Below are 13,124 nucleotides of genomic sequence, written 5' to 3'. Positions count from 1 at the left end.
CCTGGTGGTAGCAATGACCGTTAGACACACACACAGTTTACAGCCTGTCATTGAACTCACATAGCCCTAAGAGGAATACCGCTTCTGTCCCCATTCTGTAGATGAGAAAACTGGCTCAGAGGCAAAATAAACTTCCCCAGCATCCCACTGAGTGAAGTCAGGATTGGAACTAGTCTGAATCCAGAGCACAGGTTTCCGTAGCCTGCGGGACGAGATGGGGAAGGGTGTGTGTGGCACGCGGGTGGAGCACTGCTCAGCCGGCTGGGGCCGTATTCATTTGCAGTTAGGAGTTTGTTTTGCAAATGGTAAGTTCCTGGGTGGTACCTTAAAGGATTTAGACTTAGTTTACGTAGTAAAATGAGTCATTGGTGAGAGATCGTGCCCTGTACTATCTGGTTCCAGCATTTGAGTTGCAGAGTGAAACTTGCATTTGTGTCTCAAGGCTCAACAGACGATCCCAGCCTGCAAAGCTGTTCATCTTTCCCTTCAAGGGCCCAGTGTATGTTAGTGGAAGCAGGGGTGCTTGAATTTGGCGGTCATGTGATGTAAGGAGGCTTGTAGGAGTAGAAGCCTGGCTTGCCGGGCACTGTTTTTCTGATTTCCTCCGATCATGTTTTCGTGCCGCTGAGAGAGGAGCACTGCGGGAGGGCTCAGCTTCCTCTCGCTTCCTGCAGCTCTGGACACGGACTGTGAGTGGGTGGCCCCTCCTGTTCACCACGAGGATTGACAAATGATCCGGTGAGCATCTTGCTGTGGAAGGACACAGCCTCGCCTCATCCCAGGACACAGTCCACCCTGGGTGAGACGTGACCACGGGTTTCCCCCAAGCCCTGTGTGCGACGGGCCGTGTGTGAAGGAGGGAGCGGACAGCCCATGTTCTCCTGCCCAGGATGGTACAAGGGGGCGAACCCCCTGGAGGACACATGGACAAACCAGTTTTCCAGGAGGTCCCGGCCAGGATCCGCTGTTTGGTACGCTAACCATTATCTGTAAACCAGAAACGGAGAGGCGGAGGAAATCCTGTCTGCCTGGATCCTGCATGGTGCATGTGCGCACACCGTGGCAGGGGGAACCGGGCTGGACGTGTGGGAGCGGGTGATAGAAGCGCACACGCCTGCGGGGAGGCCTGTGTGAGGGCAGTGCACTGCCCATGCTGTGCCGCTGCCCATGCTGTGCCACTGCTGGCGCTGTCGTGCTGGAGCTTAATGGAGGGGCAGTCAAGGAGGAGGGGGGAGTCGGGCAGATCCCATCCTATAAGCTTTCCTAGGGAATTTGAAAGTACCAGGAAGCCCTGAAGGATTTCCCTTCTCTTTTAAAAAAAAATACTGTTTTATTGGTTTCAGAGAGGAAGGGAGAGGGAGAAATAGGAACATCAATGATGAGAGGGATCGGCTGCCTCCCGCACGCCCCACACTTGCTTGATCAAGCCCACAACCCAGGCAAGTGCCCTGGCAGAATCGAACCCGTGACCTCCTGGTTTATAGATCAATGCTCAACCGCTAAGCCATGCCTGCCAGGCAGATTTCTTTACTAAAAATAAAAAAAGGTATGCTTATGTAAACATATTGGATAATCCAGAGACACATATGTCACACACACACACACACACACACACACACACACACACACACTCATCCCTCGCCCACGGTGGGGGAGACTTCCGGAAGGGGCTATGAGTGGTCAGATTCCGTTATAACATCCCTCCAGCAGCTGGTCTCAGGTGAGACAGGTGTTCTAGCAAATCTAGAGGTAAGTACAGATGTTGAGGGAATATGGAAGAGAACGTTCCAGTAGTTCAGTCTGCAGGAGGTAAGGGTGGTGGAGGGGAGAGGGTCCTGGGAAGCGTCAGAGGCGTGACTTGTGTTTCCAAGTGGAGGAGGGAGGGCATTCCAGCTGGGCGGCCGCAGGACCGAGGGGGGGGGGGATTGACATCTCAGTCAGTGTACGATGGGTGTGGGAAGGTTCTGGAGTGCTCACCTACTGGTTTCGGTGACATCTGTTTGCTGGAGAATAAAATGATTGGCCTTCTGCGGGGGAATTCGATTGGGAAGTTCCACCTCTGAACAGGGACGAGGTGCAGTTCCAGCGTCAGCCAGCAGGAGGGGCCCTGCTCCCATCTATGGAGTCGCTATGGTACCGGTGTGACCCTGGGGTGGCTGTGAGGTGAGAGATGAGCACTGAAGAGAATGTCACTCCCGGACCGGCACCCGCCGGCACGTTATGTGCTCTATCCCCTGCTTCTCCCCACGGCCCTGAGAGGGCGTGGGTGGTACCCCATTTCACAGCCGGGCACCTTGAGGCTCAGGGAGGGTCCCGGGGCCAAGGCCACAGGGCTGGCAAGTAAAGCAGGGATTCCAGCAGGAACAGCACAGGAGCTTCTGACCGGGCTGCTGCCTTCCCTGTGTCTCGGGTCTGTGGAGAGACTGGATTTTGTCTTTCTGATTTCCCCTTCTGTTTCCTGCTCCTTCTGTCTCTATCTCTGGTTAAAAACAAAACAACAAAATCATCTCCTGCCAAAACCGGTTTGGCTCAGTGGATAGAGCATCGGTCTGCAGACTGAAAGGTTCCAGGTTCGATTCTGTGCAGGCGGCAGCTGGTCAATGTCTCTCTCATTGATGTTTCTAGCTCTCTATCCCTCTCCCTTCCTCTCTGTGAAAAATCAATAATATATATATATATATATATATATATATATATATATATATATATATATATATATATATATTTTTTTTTTTTTTTAAATCATCTCCTGACTCCACTTCCCGACCAGCGACCTCCGCTTCCCCTCCTTCTCTGCTGCACCTCCTGTCTCAGTGCCTCTCCTCCTCTCACTCTTCATCCACCCCAGCCACCACTCCATTCAAACTGTGCCCAGCCTCAGGGTGGGGCGTGCAGGAAGCAGCAGTTCAATGATCCTCTCACCATTCACGTTTTTATCTCTCCCTTCCTCTCTGAAATCAATCACAATATTTAAAACAAACACATGCCTGCTAATGACCCCAGCCAATCCTGTTCACTGCTCTGATCAGAATACTCCAGAGGCCCCGCATTTTCTCCAGAGTAAGAGCAGTTTTACTTCCTACCCGCACCCCTACCTCTCTCCCCTCCTTCTCCCCTCTCTCCTCCTGCAGCGCCCCCGCCAGGTCCGGTTGGCCCTCCAACCCTCCAGGCACACCCCACCCTGTGCCTGTGGCCGGGCTTCTCCCGCAGATGTCAGCATGGCTGCTTCCCTCACAGCCTCCAAGTGTGAAAGAGAAGCGCAGGCCCTGGCAGGGTCCGGAGGGAAGAGACACGCCCTGGGTCCCTGGCCTGGCTGCTGTGTTCAGAGGTGCGGTTCCCTGCAGAGGGGAAGGGGGAGGAGAGGTTCCTGGGAGGGGCCGGGTTTGAGGCACTTCATGCTGTGAACAGCGGGGCAGGTGCCAAGTGGACAGCTGTGTGCAGGACACCTGGCGCTCAAGGTTGGGCCTGAGACCGGGCTTGGAAGGTGGTACTGAAGCCTGGCCGAGAGGGGGCATCTGAAGACTTGTACCTGAGAGGCCACAGACCAGAATCTAGCCTTCTCCCCCCGCCCCCCGTCCCCCCCCACCCCACGCCCCTCAGTGGCTCAAATCACTTGCAGGGACAGAGGTCTCCTTTCTCTGTAATTCACCGCCCGGGCTTCTTCAGAGAGCAGAGGGGAGGCTGTGCGGGCACCCAGCCGCCAGCTGCGGCAGGACCCGTTCTGGAAGCAGAGCCTCGGCTGGAGGTGGAGGTGGAGGTGGCAGCCTGGCCCTGGGTCTCGGGCCCATTATTCTGGGAAAGTTCAGAGCTGGGCTGACGGAGCAGTTACCATAGGAAGTCCAGGCACTGTGTTACCATCAGCGGGACACAGCAGGCCTCGGGACAAGCCTGGCACAGACTGGCACACTTCCTCCTTGCCCCAGTGGTCCCAACCAACTCCCCCTCCCTCACTCCCAAAGACTGACCAGAGCTGAGACAGCCCTGCCCCAGATGGGCACCTTGACCCAGACTCCATGGCTCCATTCTGCCTCCTCAATGCCTCTCCATGGGCCCAGGGTCCCAGGCTGGGCTGCCCTGCCTTCTCCTCTAAGCAGAGCCATGGCCTCCTCCACGCCCCTCCGCGCCTGCCCAGTCCTCCTCCACACCCGCAGCAGAGCCTGCTAAAAATGGATTTCCCGCTCCATCCACCAGGGGCTTATCCCTAAGCCTTTGGGTCAGAGGCCGCACTCCCTGGCCTCTCGGGGCCAGCTCTCACTCCCTGCTGGGCCCTCCAGTGTGGAGAGGCTTGAAACTTCTTTCAGTTCCTCCGTGTGCCTTCTCCCTGCTGCCCTCCCCTGTGTCCAGCTCACGCGAGGTTAGCTCACCACTTTCTCTGGGCGGCCCTCCCCGGCGTGCGGGAGGCAGAAGGGGCGTCTGGGTGAGTAACCCTCACCCACTGGGTTTTCCCCACCAGAGCGCCGAGGGCCGACTGCGATGTTGACCACAGCGGGCCAGACCACGGACGGCGTCGAACTGAAATGCATCCTGCGGCTCTTTGACTCGCCTACCATCCCCCCAACTTCCCCACTGCCTTCCCCACTGGGGGGGGGGGGGGGGGCTGTGTCCTCCCCAGCAGGAGGGAAGGAGAAGGCTGGGCCAGAGGCTGTCTCACACCCAGTGACACCGCCACGCTGAAGTAACCTTTCTACAAACGAGATTCCCAAGCCCGTAGGGGAAGTAGGGGACAGAGAGGAAGGCGGAGAGGCCACTGAGAAAAGGAACTTGCCTGGGGCTTCCTGCTGGGGCAGCACAGAGGGTGGTTTGAACCTGGGGCCCTGCCTAATTCTGTCTCTTCCTGGCGGCTGGGCTCGGCCACTGCCTTTCCCAGGAGGCCGCTTTCCCGTCTGCGATGTGAAAAGAACAAGACAACCTGCACTGCCGAAACCCGTTTGGCTCAGTGGATAGAGCGTTGGCCTGCGGACTGAAGGGTCCCAGGTTCGATTCCCGTCAAGGGCACGGTACCTTGGTTGCGGGCACATCCCCAGTGGGGGGTGTGCAAGAGGCAGCTGATAGGTGTTTCTAACTCTCCCTTCCTCTCTGTAAAAAATCAATAAAGTATATAAAAAAATAAATAAAAATAACCTGCCTCTCAGGGTACTACGAGATTAACAAAACAAGCACCGCCAGGTGAGCCAAGTTCCCCCTTCCAGGCCCCAGGCCTTCCATCTCCTCCCCACGTGTGAGAATTCACGTTTGTGCAAAGCTCAAGCCGGGGATGGATGGGCCCGGGTCAGCAGAGGGGACAGAGGACGTCAGGGCAGGTGTGCTGTCCATGGGCTGTGGGCCAGGGCCTTGGGGCCGGAGGAGGGCCCTCTGAGCTTGTCCTTCGAACCCTTTCCATTGCAGCTGGGGAGACCGAGGCTAGGAGGGGTGGTACTGTCGCTGCTGGGAGGCAGGTGTGGCACCGAAGCTCCCTCCTGGACGCTCACATGGAATGGCAGGAGCCACATCCCAGAACCCGCCCATCGTCAGTCAGCAAAGGCCAGGCTCTGAGGAAACAAGTGTCTCAGGGAGCAGCTAGCCCAGTGGTAGGCGAACTCATTGGTCAACAGAGCCAAATAGCAACAGGACAAGGATTGAAATTTCTTTTGAGAGCCAAGAGTTTTAAACTTAAAATTCTCACGCCACTTCTTCAAAATAGACTTGCCCTGGCCATGGGATTTTGTGGAAGAGCCACACTCAAGGGGCCAAAGAGCCGCATGTGGCTCACGGGCCACAGTTTGCCAACCACAGGTCTAGCCTCCTGGGGAAGAGAAGTTAAGAAAGGAAATCACAAATAAACGTAGCGTTATGGTGTGAGGAGGGCCGTGGAGAAGGGGTTCACGGTCCATACTGAAGGGGTGTAATAAGGAACCATCCTCTGTCCGAAGGGGTGCGGATCAGGGAAGTCTTCCTGAGGGTGTGATGTTTAAGTGGATGGAAAAGTTACTCTGAGATTAAAATGTGTGTGTGTGTGCATATGTGTGCATGTGCGCCTGTGTGTGCGTGTGTGAATTGGCCTCTTGACCAGTTCTTGGCACAGAGCTTCTAAAACACTTGTCGCCCGGCCTAGCTGGCTTGGCTCAGAGGTTGAACGTCAACTTATGAACCGGGAGGTCACATTTTGATTCCCAGTCAAGACACATGCCTGGATTTTGAGCTCAGTCCCTCGTGTGGAGCATGTAGGAGGCAGCTGATCAATGACTATCTCTCATCATTGATGTTTCTATCTCTCTCTCCCTCTCCCTTCCTCTCTGAAATCAATAAAAATGTATTTAAACAATAAATCCTATATAATAAAAGCCTAATATGCTAAAGTGTCCAGTCATCTGGTCATCCATTCAACCAATCAATGCATAATATGCTAATGAATGCTAAGGCTGCTGAACTGGCTCACTATGATGTACATTGACCACCAGGAGACACACACTCCAACCAGTAGGTTAGCTTGTTGCTGGGTTCCAGCCAATCGGGACTGAGTGAGATGGGCCAGGCACACCCTGGAGCCTTCCTGCAGTCCCTCCCAGGCTGGCCAACCTCTCATGTCCCTCCCCAGCCCCAATCATGCACCAGTGGGGGGTCCCTCAGCCTGGCCTTCACCCTCTCACAATCCAGGACTCCTCAGGGGAAGTCAGAGGGCCAGTTTCAGTCCAATTCAGTCCAATTCAGGCTAGGCCAAGGGACCCCTCTGGTGCACGAATTCATGCAATGAGCCTCTCTCACCCTCTCCCTCCCTCTCTAAAAATAAATAAATAAATAAATAAATAATAAGACCCTTGTAATTTTCTAAGTGCTAAGAGCACTAGAAGCATCTTTTGTTCTGTTGAGGTGACTCTGGGTGAGCTCCTGGATGGGGACTCATCAAGCCAGGATCAGAAGCTTGGACTCTTCAGCTCCCTCTCCCCCACTTCTCCAGAGAGGGGACAGGGACTGGAATGGAGTTAATAACTGGCCATGCCTATGTGAGGAAGCCTCCATAAACTCCCAATGGTCCAGGCTTCGAAGACCTTCAGGTGGGCACCCACACCCACATACCGGGAGGGTGACACACCCAGCTCCACAGGACAGAAGCTCCTACACTCAGGACCCTCCCCGACCTCACCTAGGGGTCTTTCCCCGGGTGTTCATCTGTATCCTTCATCACATTCCTTCACAAACTGGAAAATGTAAGGAAGTGTATAATTTGAACCCAGCCTGCGTGGCTCAGTGGTTGAGCATAGACCTATGTGTTGGGAGCCAAAAAAGAATTGGCATTAGTGACTCCATCTTAAAAGACACCTCCATCTTAGACACTGAGTTTCTGACCTACCAGAACTCATGCCCCGTGGGAAACTGCACTCCCAGGCATGCACCTGGATGGCCTAAGATACATTGTTTCCACAGCCCATGGCGGCTGTTACTCAAGCTCTGCTTATCGCACATCCTGCGGTTGGGACACAGCTGTACAACAGAAGGTTCTCTGTTGAAGATAAACTCAAACTCTTCTTGACATTCACGGTTTAGTTGCTTAGCTACCCGCTGATGTCCTTGGAGAAACTCCCTCATTCTCCCTGACTATATCTACATCCTTATACCCTGCAATAAACGAGGCCTGATCAGAACCCTGTCTTGCCTCCGTTCCTCCGCGTCTCCTGCCCTCCCTCATTCCCTTCCAGGCGTCTCCTCGCTCCCACGTTGCTGTCCCGCTGGCCGGGGCACCTATGAACCAGGAGGTCATGGCTCAAGTCCCAGCCAGGACACATGCCCAGGTTGCAGACTCCATTCCCAGTGTGGGGCATGCAGAAGGCAGCCAATTGATGATTTTCTCTATTCACTGATGTTTCTATCTCTCTTTCCTCTCTGAAATCAATACAAATATGTGTATGCGTGTGTGCATGTGTGCGTGTGTGTGTGTGTGTGTGTGTGTGTGTGTGTGTGTATATATACACTTGAAAAATAAAATTGCTAATAATGAAATTAGTAAAACTGGTAAAATGCTTAGAAGATGAGGTCTGAAATCTCCTAGAACAGTGTTTCCCAAAGTGTGGTATGTGTACCCCCAGAGATACGGGAAGAGGTTGGTGGGGGTACGCGTTGCACCGGAGTGTGGTGGGGATATGCACTGCACTGTGCTTAGCTGCGCCTAATTCTACGTTCTCATGAGTACGAGGGGTATTCAGCGTTACGAAAATTATAGAAGGGGCCGAAACCGGTTTGGCTCAGTGGTAGAGCGTCTGCCTGCGGACTGAAGGGTCCCGGGTTCGATTCTGGTCAAGGGCCTGTACCTTGGTTGTGGGCACATCCCCGGTAGGGGGTGTGCAAGAGGTGGCTGATTGATGATTCTCTCTCATCAATGTTTCTAACTCTCTATCCCTCTCTCTTCCTATCTGTAAAAAATCAATAAAATATATTTTAAAAAAAAAAAGAAAGAAAGAAAGAAAGAAAGAAAGAAAGAAAGAAAGAAAGAAAGAAAGGAAGAAAGAAAGAAAGAAAGTACACATATGTCAAAAGTTTGGGAAACACCATCCTAGAAAGTAGAACAGACGGAGAAGGGAATGGCGTGTTGGTCCAGAAGACACAGCATACAACTGAAAGGAGTCCCTGAAAGAGAAAGTTTCCAGAACGGAGAAGCGTGCCCCACATTTAAAAGATGTACGTGTGTCCAGAGCGAGAACGGGAGCCCTGCAGAGAGCTGAGCGTGGGACGGACGGCGCCCGGGGCCAGGGAGGAGCTCCCAGTGCCCCACACAGGCGTCTGGAGGGAGAATGACACGGGACCCAACAGCAAACATGCTGCCGCACAGACTTGCTTCCAGATTTGGGGGGGACTTGCTTCCAGATTGTCACTGTTGACAATCTGGACCTCACTGCCAGTCCGATTGATTCGAATAACCACTCCTGTGCATTGGATATTAGAAACAGGCTGAGGCAGCTTTTTGAAAGATTGTGACCACATACACATAACGGAACATTTACCGTCTGACCCCTTTTAAGTGTGCCGTTCGGCCGTGTGCGTCTGGTGCAGTGTTGTGCTCCTTTCATCGCGCCCTCAGACCCAGCCCCCGTGCTCCCTCCTCCGGCTCCTGGCAGCCGTCCTTCCCTGTCGTCTGTGACAGTGACACTGGAGGTGGCTCAGAGGGTGGGGTCACACAGGACTTGTCCTTCAGCTTCTTTCACGGAGCATACTGCCCGCCAGCGTCATCCCGTGGTGGCAGGAGTTCGGCTCTCCTTCCTGTGTGAGGTGGAATTCTGTCTCACGGTGAGAATGTCACATTTTGTTTATCCTCCGCGTGTCGGTGGACACCGGTTCCTCCCTCCTCCTGGGTGTGTAAGCAACGAGGCTACGAGCACGGGTGCACAGATATTTCTTCAGGATGGTGCCTTCAATTCTTTCTTTTAAAAAAAAAATTTACGAATGGCTTTTTTTTTTTTATAATACATTTTATTGATGTTTTTACCGAGAGGAAGGGAGAGGGAGAGCGAGCTAGAAACATTGATGAGAGAGAAACATCGATCAGCTGCCTCCTGCTCACCCCCCACTGGTGATGTGCCTGTAACCAAGGTACATGCCCTTGACTGGAATTGAACCCGGGACCCTTAAGTCCTCAGGTTAATGCTCTATCCACTGAGCCACACCGGTTTTGGCAATTCTTTTGAATATGTATCTAGAAGTGGGGTTGCTGGATCAGATGGTAAACTCTGTTTTTTATATTTTCAGAGAGAGATAAGTTTTCATTAAACCTCTGCTGAAAGGCTGTAGCCACTCCGCCAAACCCGGAAGCTGCACGGAGGATCTGAGTGTTTGGACTCGAAGACCGATGTCACCATCACTCCTCCCAGCACTTCCTCTCCGCCTGGCCAGGCGGCGGCGGCAGCCACGTCTGCAGTCACTTTCTCACAGTTTTGGCTTCCTCTCAGTTAGGTAAAAATTGTCTCTGGGCTCAAACCACTTCCTCAGGCCGCAGGTCAAAGGTTTCACTCTGTGTTCTGGGTCCGATCCCCTCAGCCTGACCCTGGGGACCTGGCCTGCCCCAGGCTGAGCAGCTCCTGACCACACTCCCCGGGCCGCCCCTGCGGATCTCGGATGTCAACAAGGTGTCCTGGGACCCTCCTTCCCGACAGCATCCCTGTGCCTTCCCAGAAACCCTGGGTCCCCGCCCCCGGCTTTCTCTACCCTCTCCTTCCTCTTTCCCTCCCTTCCCCTCCCCTTCTCTCCTCTCTGCTCCTCATCCCTGCCCCACCCCCTCTGCCACAGCTTCTCACCCTCCTCCCAACCCGAAGGCCCTTTATCTGCTCCCTGCTTCACAAGGACAAGGAAGGAAGGAGGCTTGATGCTCCCTCCCCATCACACCAGAGCACCCCCTCCCCTTCACACCAGAGCACCCCCTCCCCATCACACCAGAGCACCCCCTCCCCTTCACACCAGAGCACCCCCCTCCCCATCACACCAGAGCACACCCTCCCCATCACACCAGAACACCCCCTCCCCATAACACCAGAACACACCCCCTCCCCTTTACACCAGAGCACCCCCTCCCCATCACACCAGAGCACACCCTCCCCATCACACCAGAGCACCCCCTCCTCTTCACACCAGAGCACACCAGTCCCTCCCCATCACACCAGAGCACCCCCTCCCCATCACACCAGAGCACACCCTCCCCTTCACACCAGAGCACCCCCCTCCCCTTCACACCAGAGCACACCGTCCCCATCACACCAGAGCACACCCCCTCCCCTTCACACCAGAGCACCCCCTCCCCATCACACCAGAGCACACCCTCCCCATCACACCAGAGCACCCCCCTCCCCATCACACCAGAGCACACCCTCCCCTTCACACCAGAGCACCCCCTCCCATCACACCAGAGCACACCAGTCCCTCCCCATCACACCAGAGCACACCCTCCCCTTCACACCAGAGCACCCCCTCCCATCACACCAGAGCACGCCAGTCCTCCCAGCTTCCCAGCCAGAGTCTGGCCTCCTGGAGGACAGTGTGACTTCCCTCTCCAGGGACCCCTGCGGGGAGGGAGCAGCCCTCCGGACTCCACATGGTCTGGGTCCTCGGAAGGAGCTGCTCCTATGACCTTAGACACGGAAAAGCTAGAAAACAGGAGACAACAGGTCGCCTTCAAGCCCCTGAGAAAGAATCCGCAGTGCAGACAGCATTGGCTTTTCACACGTCTCCCGCCAGGACAGGTCAGTGCTGCGGGGACCATCCAATCTCTCCGGAGGGAGCTGGAGCCCTGGCGTCCCTCCTGAGGCCCAGGAGGACAGCTTCCCGCCCCAAAGGCACAGAGACCCGGACCCTGAGCGGGCTGTCCGCCCGGGGCCGCCCGGGAACCGGGACACTTGGAGCCACAGAGAGACATCAGTGGCTCCAGGCTGCGGCCAGATCCTCCGGAAACATCTCAGACCCAGGCTCTCCGCGGGGTCCCTCCGCGGGGTCCCTCCTCCAGCGCCTCCAGCCAGCTGGGCGGGCAGAGACACCGGGCCGGGCTGCAGGGCGGGGGAGGCCCCGCTCAGCGCTCTGGCCCGGAGCCCGCCTGGGCTCCCAGGTGCGGAAGTGGACAGGGCTTCCCAGTCCCTCCATTTGCATGTTGTGCAACAGCCAGGAAGGTCGGCTCCAACTCAGAACCTCATTTTCCTAAAACAGAAGCACGTGAGCCTCGGGTCTCCGAGAGGCGTCAGAGGCACAGGGAGCCCGGGCATCACACTGAGGCTGGGCCCTGGGCGTGCCCGCGGCCCTTTCACTGTCCTGTTCCCTGACTCGGCTCCCTCCTCCCCTGACAGAGGGCCTGGGCCCCGGGAGGCTAAGACCTGCTGGAGGCCGCACAGCTGCCCAAGAGGTGGAGGAGCCAGGATTGGAGCCAGCTCTTTCCAAGCCTGTCTTTATAGTCTTTGTTTCCCTGTATTTTTTCTTTTAGTTGTTCTCTTTTTAAAAATATATTTTATTGGTTTTTACAGAGAGGAAGTGAAAGGGATAGAGAGTCAGAAACATGGGGATGAGAGAGAAACATCGACCTGCCTCCTGCACACCCCCCACCGGGGATGTGCCCGCAACCAAGGTACATGCCCTTGACCGGAATCGAACCCGGGACCTTTCAGTCCGCAGGCCGACGCTCTATCCACTGAGCCAAACCGGTCTTGGCTCTTTTACTTATTCTTAAAAACATTTTTATTGTGAGGTATTAAGCATATATAAACATTCATAAAACAAACACACAGTTTAATTATTACAGAATGAACATCAAGTAAAAAAATAAAGCATTGCCAGCTCTCCATATAGCCTCTGCTGGCCTCTTCCCAATCCAAAACCCTCCACAGAGGTAACTGCTGTCTTTTTTTTTTTTTTTTTTTTTTGTGTGTGTGTGTGTGTGTGTGTGTGTGTATTTTTAAATATATTTTTTATTGATTTTATACAGAGAGGAAGGGAGAGAGATAGAGAGTTAGAAACATCAATGAGAGAGAGTCATCAATCAGCTGCCTCATGCACACCCCCTACTGGGGATATGCCCGCAACCAAGGTACATGCCCTTGACCGGAATCGAACCCGGGACCCTTCAGTCCCCAAGCCGACGCTCTATCCATTGAGCCAAACCGGTCCCGGCGTAACTGCTGTCTTGATTCTTAGAACAATGACTTCCTTACCTTTTTTTTTAAATAGAGTCATCACCTAACTATGCATTTCTAAACTCTGAACTTTACTTAGCCTGCTTTGAAACATTATCAATATGAAATCATAGAGCAGATATTCTTTTATATCTGGCTCTTTTTGCTCCGTATTTTGTTCGTGACATTTATCTCTGCTGCAGAAAGCTTCAACTCATTGTTGTCGGTATATAATTTTCTTTTTCTTCCTCATCCTTCACTGCAGTTCCAGGCAACACTGCCAGTCTCGTGGCCTGCTGGCACCCGTAGGGCAGGGAGGAAGGATTGCCACCTGCTGCGGCGGCAGGAAAAGCGCAGCAGAGCTGGGTTCACATCCTAGCCTCTGGCTCTGGCCTGGGCTGCTCAGCGGTTAGAATGTTGGCCCATGCACGGGAGGGTCATGGGTTTGATTGCTGGTCTGGGACACGTACCTGGGTTGCAGGTTTGATCCACAGCCCCCATCGGGGGCGTATG

The sequence above is a fragment of the Pipistrellus hanaki genome, assembly GCF_964339955.1.
Source record: "Pipistrellus hanaki genome assembly, chromosome: 2".
NCBI classification, from domain to species: domain Eukaryota; kingdom Metazoa; phylum Chordata; class Mammalia; order Chiroptera; family Vespertilionidae; genus Pipistrellus; species Pipistrellus hanaki.
The sequence above is the reverse complement of the archived record's forward strand: the minus strand, read 5'-3'. Positions refer to the sequence as shown.